Consider the following 9,362-nt stretch of genomic DNA (forward strand, 5'->3'; position numbering starts at 1 on the left):
TTCCACCAGAGTTCATTTCTTGGACCTGGCATGCATCCATGATGTGGTGTGGATGCGCCCGATGCCGGAACAGCGTGTTTAGCAATGACAAGCCCAATGGCTGCACAAAAATCTAGCAGACTTCAGCCGTTGTTATTGAGCTGATCTGGCCCATGCCTTCCAATTACTCCAGACCAGGTGCCAGCATCATGACCAACTCGGGCATTAAAGTCACCCAACAAGATGTACTCTATCCGAGGGGTCACTTTAGCTACCACCTGTGACAGGAGGTCATAGAAGGCATCTGACGTCTTCTAAGGGAGACGATTTGGGAGGGTTCGTGGTTGTTGTCGATGATGAGTGGGAAGTGCGGTGTGAGTTGCCTTGAGAATCAAGATCCTGCTCAAACCATCTCAAGTCTCCTCTTCACTATTACTAGGTACTGCTCGACTTCGGTACTTCGTACTCATCCACGTGGTAAATGGTCTCCCGACTGAGATTGAACTCGGACCGTGGAGACCGTGGAGAGATGTGAGGTATGATGGCCCCCTCGGCGTTCCAGAGTTCGATTCCCGCTCACGGCCAACACCGGCGACGATAAATTATCTGAAGTGGTCCTGGGCCTCAGCCTCAAATGTGTACCTGGCACGGTGTGTAAGCCTCGCCACGAGGAAGGCAGAGGTGGCCGCACGTGGCTCTGGCCACCACACCCACCGCCTCGTGTACCGCTCCGTCCTTCACAGGTGCTCCTCGCTACCAGCACTTGCTCAAACAGTCTGTCAAGGCTATATGGGGGACCTTTGTCTGTTGTGTGTGTCGGGCGTGGTTGCTGACCCCCCCACTTTGTCCGATAATTAACGGGAGCCCACACGGGCGGATCTTCCGTGTGTAATAAAGCTCGTTGAGACGACTTCTGGAATCCGTCTTGTATTCAACTTGCATTACAGCTTTCCTTCACACTGCTGACAGGCAGCGTGAGAGGGACAGATAGACCAAGAGAGACGCACTGCCACGTGGCAACTCGGAGCCCCGCTCCCGCGTGGCCCCCTTCCTCTGTTCGTTCCCGTTCTGACCACGTGTCGTTCGTCTCCACCCCTATTTAATACCCGGGTCACGTGGTACATTTCCGCCAATCCTCGTTAGCCTGCATCGAATTTTCCAGGCTCCCTCGTCAGCTCCCGGGACCACGCCCCTGACTCAGTCTCCCATGGCTGATGGCCAAAGCCAGCAGAACCAATCCTTACAGCTGTCACCTTTCCATCACGTCAGGGCCACGCCCCCTAGGCTTCTCCCCCATTGGCTGTAGACCAGGACCGGCAGAGCCAATCACTCATGACGAGTTGTGATACGTCAGTGAGCCGGATATATCCTCATATTACACGTGCGCGCGTGTGTCTGTGCGGTGGGCCCAGGAGGCGGGCGTTGAGGGCCGAGCGGTGGTGCGGGGTCACGTCCCAGGCCCTCACGGCGGGCCGTCGCTCCTCGGTGCTGCTCAACGTCTCCTTCTCGCTGCAGCGGCCCAGCGGGGTGGGCCCCCCCCCCGGGTCAGGCGACCCCCACGCCGAGGTGGACGTCGAGTGGGTGTTCCGCAGCGGCGGCGGCGGGGAAGTGCGCGTGGCGCAACGCAAGCAGGGCATCACCAACCTGCGCACGTACGAGACGGGCGGGGGGGGGGGGGGCAGGGGGGGGGGGCGGGGGGCAGGGGGGGCAGGGGGTGTAGGGGCAGCACCAACCTGCGTGTGCATGAGACTGGGGTGATGGGGGGGGCAGCGTGGGGGAACAGCGCCGACCTTACCAGCGCACATTCAATATTTGTCCTGCACGGGTTTCCACGCCGCCAGCCTGTGCTCCCCCACCCGACACCTCTCACAGCCGAATGGCCCCGCGGGTTGAGATGATGGTGGCGCCGGCACAGGGAGGGCTCCACGCAGCAGCGGATAGATCATGGCCGCAGGAGGGGATGTTCCAGCGGTCGTATGACGGGCGCGGTGTGGACGGGCGCAGTGTGACGGTGGTGTTGTGACGGCGCGGTGTGACGGTGGTGTTTGTCACGCCGGTGTGAACGTGACGGTGGGCAGGTACGACGGCCGCGCGCAGCTTTACCCGCTGAACGGCAGCCCTGGTGCTCAACTCGCTCACCAAGAAGGACGGCGGCATCTACACGTGCACGTGACCGACACGGCAGACGGCGGCAAGGACCGCAAGCAGATCCAAGTCACCGTGCTCAGTGAGGGCAGCACCCGCGCCACTGCGCGGAGCCACCGCACTAACGCCACCGCACTAACGACACCGCACTAACGCCACCCGCGCTAACGCCACCGCACTAACGCCACCGCGCTAACGCCACCGTACTAACGCCACCGTACTAACGCCACCGCACTAACGCCACCTTACTAACGCCACCGCACCAACGCCACCGCACTAACGCCACCGCGCTAACGCCACCGCACTAACGCCACCGCGCCAACGCCACCGCACTAACGCCACCGTACTAACGCCACCGCGCCAACGCCACCGCACTAACGCCACCGCACTAACGCCACCGCACTAACGCCACCGCACTAACGCCACCGCGCTAACGCCACGGCGCCGGCGCCGGCGGTACTGGTGGTGCCGACCGACGCCAGGACCGCACGAGTCGGCCGCACGAAAGGAGGTTTCGCTGCTTCGAGAGCGACGGCGGCGGCACACAACCAGCCGGCCTCACAGCCACGACCCTGACCACCGCTCTCTTCCCTGCACCCTTTCCCCGTAACCCCTACCGCCTCCCCCACACCTCTCCCCCCTCCAGACCCCGTGTGGGGGGTCCTCGCTCTCCCCCGTCGCCTAACCCGGCGTCGAGCGGGACCTGGGCGGAGGGCCAGAAACGTGAGCCTCTCCTGCTCGGTGTCGTCGGGCGACGAGGTGTCGCTGGCGTGGAGCCGCGGCGGGGAGCCCGCGCTGCTGCCGCGGCGCCACCTGCGCTTACGCCGACAACAACGCCACGCTCGCCATCGACGGCCTGCGGCCGACGACGCCGCCACCTACTCGTGCGTCGCCTCCAACCGCGTGAGCCGCCAGGAGGCGACGTTTGTCGTCACAGTTGAGGGTGAGTCGGGGGGTGTGGGCGTGTGGGGGTGGGGGAAGGGCGTGCTTGGCGTGGTGGGGTGGGGGAAGGGGCGTGGCTTGGCGTGTGGTGGGGGGGGAAGGGCGTGGCTTGGCGGGGGCGTGGCTTGTCTTGGCGTGGTGGGGTGGGGGGAAGGGGCGTGGCTTGGCGTGGTGGGGTGGGGGGAAGGGGCGTGGCTGTGGCGGGGGGCGTGGCTTGTCTTGGCGTGGGTGGGGTGGGGGGAAGGGGCGTGACTTGGCGTGGTGGGGTGGGGGGAAGGGGCGTGGCTTGGCGTGGTGGGTGGGGAGAAGGGGCGTGGCTTGGCTGGGGGGCGTGGCTTGGGTGTGGTGGGGGGGAATGGGCGTGGCTTGGCGTAATTATTTGAGCCACATTCGTCAAAAACAAACATGTTATCAGTGTCCACCATTACCGGTGCTGAGTGGGCTTTTGCGCCGCACCGGAAGCAGCTGCCACTGGGGGTGCCCTGCGGATGTGGAGAAGATGAGACGTGAAATGAACCTCATGGCGGTACCCCCGCGGGATGTGCCAGAGTACCGCGTAATGTCCGTGACGCAGTCGCTTTTAGTCTGTTAATGGTGGACGATGCGCTATCGAACTCGTCTCGACGAGCTGCGCTCACGATGCACCGCCGCCACGGTGCGTACCGCGAGCGCGGCTCGGGGTCTCGGCGCAATCGTCCTCAGCTGCGTGTCGATGTCGGATTGATTGGTGCCCCAGTCGTTGGAGTGAAGTACACAAAAATAGTGTCCCAGAAATACCAACATTGAATTGCCTCGGCCCATTTTGTATTAGTGTGCACCCCGGGGGTGACCACCTTGAGGATCATTTATGTTGAAGTGGGTTGAGCTGTGGAGTGGAACGGGGAACAGGAGATGCTGAAAGGCTTCGGGGGGTTTGGCTTGCGAGGGTGGCCGGACGTTCGATGGATTCCCACATCGAGCTGTGCGAGTTGTGAGTGGTCCGCCCGTTTCCTGCGAATGGTGGGCTGCTCCGGGCGGAGGGAGAAAGCGTGGAGAAGAGTGGAGTGAGATGAAGAGTGAGAGGTAGGAGAGTGCGTGGAGGGGAGTGGAGTGAGATGAGAGGTAGGGGAGTGCGTGGAAGGGAGTGGAGTGGAGATGGGAGGGGGAAAGATAGGAGAGTGCGTGGAGGGGAGTAGAGTGAGATGAAGGTAGGAGAGTGCGTGGAGGAGAAGTGGAGTGAGATGAAAGGGGAGGACTGTGGGGGAGAGAGAGAACGTGGAATGGAGTGGAGTGAGATGCGAAGGGGGGAGGTAGGAAGTGTGTGGAGGGGAGTAGAGTGAGATGAGAAGGGAGAGGGTAGGGATTGCGTGGAGGGGAGTAGAGTGAGATGAGAAGGGATGACTGGGAGAGAGCGTGGGGGGGGAGTAGAGTGAGATTAGAGGGGAGAGGTAGAGAGAGCATGTAGGGAGAGGGGTAAGATAAATAGAGTGGGGTAGGGAGTGAGTGAGTCACATCACAAGCAAGGCGGTTGCCGTTTTGACTTAATGCTTCCGTGACTGCAGGAATTCAATATTAGGTTGGGTGTTTTCGGTGAAGTCCCGTGGCTTGCTGCCTTTACCGGAAAAACCCAAAGAATACGGTTCATGTTCGACAATCTCCGAAGAGAAGATGGAAAGTAAAGAGTCCACTCAGAATCGGACATCAACTGAATATGGCAATAGACGCCCCAAGCCCCTAAAGCAGGAAGCCTGTGTTGCCTCCGAAAACGTCGTGATTTATTTTATTTTATTTTCATTAATTTTGATGTTTTACCTACGTGACTTTACCCGAAAAAACCTAATAATATGAATCCTTGCAGTCACGAAAGCTTCAAATCTAGAAGGAACCTGTAATTTTCCAAGTCTGGAGGTTGTGCTATTTTAAGTTTTTTCAAAGGGATTCTGTCCAGTAACATTTCGTGTAAAAATAATGTATCGGCTCACATAAAGACCAAAGACGAATGGAGACCCATAGACATGCGGGGACTTACAGTTTGGGTCACCTGAGTTTGAGTGCAGACCAGGGTTTTTTTTAATGCTCCCGTCGCAAACTCGTCAGTATCGTTATCCCATCATCAGTACCATCAGTAGCATCAGCATCATCAGCACCATCAGTAGCAGCATCATCACATCATTAGTAGCAGCAGCATCATCAGCATCATCAGCACCATCAGCATCATCAGTAGCATCAGTAGCAGCATCATCAGCATCATCAGTACAGCAGCATCATCAGCATCATCAGCACCATCAGCATCATCAGTAGCATCATAGCAGCATCATCAGCATCATCAGTAGCATCAGTAGCAGCATCATCAGCATCATCAGTAGCAGCATCATCAGCACCATCAGTAGCATCAGTAGCAGCATCATCAGCATCATCAGCATCATCAGTAGCATCAGTAGCAGCATCATCAGCATCATCAGCACCATTAGTAGCATCAGCACCATCAGTAGCAGCAGCATCAGCATCATCAGCATCATCAGCATCATCAGTAGCAGCATCATCAGCACCATCAGTAGCATCAGTAGCAGCATCATCAGCATCATCAGCATCATCAGTAGCATCAGTAGCAGCATCATCAGCATCATCAGCACCATTAGTAGCATCAGCACCATCAGTAGCAGCAGCATCAGCACCATCAGTAGCAGCAGCATCATCAGCACCATCAGTAGCAGCAGCATCATCAGTACCATCAGTAGCACCATCATCATCAACACCATCAGCACCATCATCATCAACACCATCAGCACCATCAGCATCTCAGCATCATCAGCACCATCAGCACCATCAGCATCCTCAGCACTATCAGTAGCAGCAGCATCATCAGCACCATCAGCATCATCAGTAACAGCATCATTAGCATCATCATCAACATCATCATCACCATCATCATTATCAACACCACCATCACCTTTATCATCATCATCAGTGTCGTCATCAGTGTCGCCATCGTCAGCAGCGGTGTCCCCGCGGTCACCGCAGTCGCTTGCTCTCCAGCTCGCGGTGCCGCGGGTAGTGGGGGGGGGGCACCGCGTGGGGAACTCCGAGCTCCACAATCGAGGGGGCTCCCTCTCGCGCGAAACGCCCTCCTTCCGTCAGCAGGGCGCCATTGCAGGGCTGCCCCTTTAGCTTCGCGGGTTTGACGCTGTGATGCGCGGCGAGTTTTGAGGTCTACAAGGTGAGGACGCGCGGTCTGTCTCTTACCCACCCCCCCTGCTGCTCCTGCTGCTGCTCCTGCTGCGCTCCTGCTGCTCCTGCTGTGCTCCTGCTGCTGCTGCTGCTCTGCTGCTCCTGCTGCTCTGCTCTGCTGCTGCGTTCCTGCTGCTGCTGGCTCCGCTGCTGCTGCTCTGCTGCTGCTGCTCCTGCTGCTGCTCCTGCTGCTGCTCTGCTGCTGCTCCTCTGCTGCTGCTGCTCTGCTGCTCCTGCTGCTGCTCCTGCTGCTGCTGTTCCTGCTGCTGCTGCTCCTGCTGCTCCTGCTGCTGCTGCTCCTGCTGCTGCTCCTGCTGCTGCTGCTCCTGCTGCTGCTGCTCCTGCTGCTGCTGCTCCTGCTGCTGCTCCTGCTGCTGCTGTTCCTGCTGCTGCTCCTGCTGCTGCTGCTCCTGCTACTGCTGCTGTTGCTACTGCTGCTGCTCCTGCTGCTGCTCCTGCTGCTGCTACTGCTGCTGCTGCTCCTGCTGCTGCTCCTGCTGCTGCTACTGCTGCTGCTACTGCTGCTGCTGCTTCTGCTGCTGCTCCTGCTGCTGCTGCTGCCTGCTGCTGCTGCTGCTCCTGCTGCTCCTGCTGCTGCTGCCCTGCTGCTGCTGCTGCTACTGCTGCTCCTGCTGCTCCTGCTTCTGCTGCTCCTGCTGCTGCGCTGCTCTGCTGCTGCTGCTGCTCCTGCTGCTGCTGTTGCTACTGCTGCTGCTACTGCTGCTGCTCCTGCTGCTGCTGCTCCTGCTGCTCCTGCTGCTCCTGCTGCTGCTGCTCCTGCTGCTGCTCCTGCTGCTGCTGATGCTGCTGTTCCTGCTCCTGCTGCTGCTCCTGCTGCTGCTCCTGCTGCTTCTGCTGCTGCGTGGTTCGCACCTGAAGGAAACGGCGCCGCGAGGCTGGGACGCGGAACGCCGTGGAGCGCTGGCGTCATCCCCCTCTTCATCCTCAGCTGGTGAGCCGCAAGAGACCTGGTCACACACCAGGGGACCTGGTCACCCACAGGGGACCTGGTCACCCACCTCACCACCTCCCTCCCTCACCTCCCTCCCTCCCCACCCCCTCCCCCCCACCCCCTCACCCCTCCCCCCCTGCCTCACCCCTCCCTCCCTCACCCCCTCCCTCTCTCCCTCACCCACTCCCTGCCTCACCCCGTCCCTGTCTCCCTCTCTCCCTCACCCTCTCCCTCACCACCCCCTCACCCCCTCCCTCACCCTCCTCCCTCACCACCTCCCACCCCCCTCCCTCACCCCCCCTCACCCCCTCCTCACCCCCTCCCTCACCCCTCCCTCACCACCTCCCTCCTCACCCCCTCCCTCACCCCCTCCCTCACCACCCCCTCCTCACCCCCTCCCTCACACCCCCCTCACCCCTCCCCCCCCTCCTCACCCCCCTCTCACCACCTCCCTCACCCCCCTCCCTCACCCCTCCCTCACCACCTCCCTCACCCCTCCCTCACCCCCTCCCTCACCCCCTCCCTCACCACCCCCTCCCTCATCCACCACCTCCCTCACCCCCTCCCTGTCTCCCTCTCTCTCTCACCCCCTCCCTCACCCCTCCCTCACCCCCTCCCTGTCTCCCTCTCTCCCTCACCCCCTCCCTCACCACCCCCCTCACCACCTCCCTGTCTCCCTCTCTCCCTCACCCACTCCCCGTTGCTCCGCGCGTGGCGTGCAGTCTGCTGATCGTTGCCTAAGTGGCAGCCCAACACCCATCAGCACCATCAGCACCATCAGCAGCATCAGCACCCTCGGAGCAGGAATAAGAAGAAGAGGAGCGAGCGAACGAGTGGAGGAGGAGGATGAAGATGAGGAGGGACGAGGAAGAAGATCCCAACATATTTAAAAGAAGAAGAACACGTTATTCAATCCACGTGCGCCACAGCCTCCTCATCCTCCCTCCCCCTCCCTCCCTCCTCTCCTCCTCCTCCTCCTCCTCGCCCTTCACTCGGCATCCTTCAGCTGTCGATGTCCGTGATTGACCGTCGTCGCTTTCTCGCCGCGCTGTTTCGTCTCCGTACGCGATGCTGCCGCGTCGTTTTCGTCTCCCCGCTCCTTTCTTTCGCGAACGTCGCGCAATTTTTTTTTCTGGTCTCACGCGGTCGTTTCACTTCTCCCTCACCTCGCCCTCCCTTCCTTCCTCCCTCCCCCCTCTCCCTCTCTCTCAACGATTTGCCACAACTGTGAGCCGCGTGTTATCATCCCTGACACGAGCGCGTGGCTGAGCCCCGATTGGAATCGCGGTGGAGGCCCTGGGGCGCGGTAGCTTGAGTCGAGAGCATACCACGCGCCACGTGTTGTGTTGTGCGTTGTGCGCGTCCGACTTCTCGCGCGCCGCACGTAGCCAACCGCGCCGAATCACTGAAACTAAAACGCCGCTATTGCACGGTTAACCCCGGGGTGACCCCCCCCCACACACATTTAGGAGCCTTTGCGAACGCAAATGTAGACGTCTAGGAAGAGCTTCGTGTATCGGTCAGGGCGCAAGGCTGGCGCGCTGCGATCCGGACTCGGTAGGCGACGGAGCGAGCCACCCCCCCGCGTAGCTAACAGGGGGGTAACGGCGGCCCCGCTTGGTTGTGCACGAACCGTCGGCCGCACGAACGCGCAGTGCGTACATGTCAAGCGGCGCGAGCAACAAACAACAACAACAACAACAAACTCTCCGACGTTCAGATGTGCCGTGGGGAGCAGAGCGAGCCTCAATGCGCTGGATAAATCTGTTTGCAGGACCCAACAGGCCAAAAAGGGGCATCGCTTGGTCCGCGTGCGCCCTGGTTCTGACGGACAGCACGCGCGAACAACGCCAAGCGGTTTGTGGAGGGGATGGAGCAGAGGTCGCAACCAGGTACCCATACCGTACCCTACCCGATACCCGGCTACCCGTACCCAGCGGGTACGGGTAGTCGTTTGTGACCCTGGTGCGGTCGGGTACGGGTACGGGTAGGCCGTGAGTCACTGGTGAGTAGCCGTTTGTCACTCATTTCGGGTATAGGGAACGGGTCGCCGTTTGTGACCCTGGTGCGGTCGGGTACGGGTAAGGAATCAAAACCCGTTTGCGACCTCTGGGGAGGAGGGCGCCGCTCAATCCGC

The 9,362-nt window shown here is 60.4% G+C and overlaps 1 long non-coding RNA gene across 1 annotated transcript; it reads left to right on the top strand.

The window, feature by feature from the left end:
- Positions 1 to 2,947: 2,947 nt before the first annotated feature.
- Positions 2,948 to 8,837, top strand: LOC133339291 (uncharacterized). The gene is made up of 3 exons (XR_009754702.1): positions 2,948 to 3,067; positions 7,153 to 7,225; positions 7,948 to 8,837. It is a non-coding gene; the product is annotated as an uncharacterized LOC133339291 (long non-coding RNA).
- The last annotated feature ends 525 nt before the right edge of the window (positions 8,838 to 9,362 follow it).

Source organism: Lethenteron reissneri, unplaced genomic scaffold (genome assembly GCF_015708825.2).
Source record: "Lethenteron reissneri isolate LAM-NWPU_2019-01 unplaced genomic scaffold, ASM1570882v1 scaffold_1756, whole genome shotgun sequence".
Lineage (NCBI taxonomy): Eukaryota > Metazoa > Chordata > Hyperoartia > Petromyzontiformes > Petromyzontidae > Lethenteron > Lethenteron reissneri.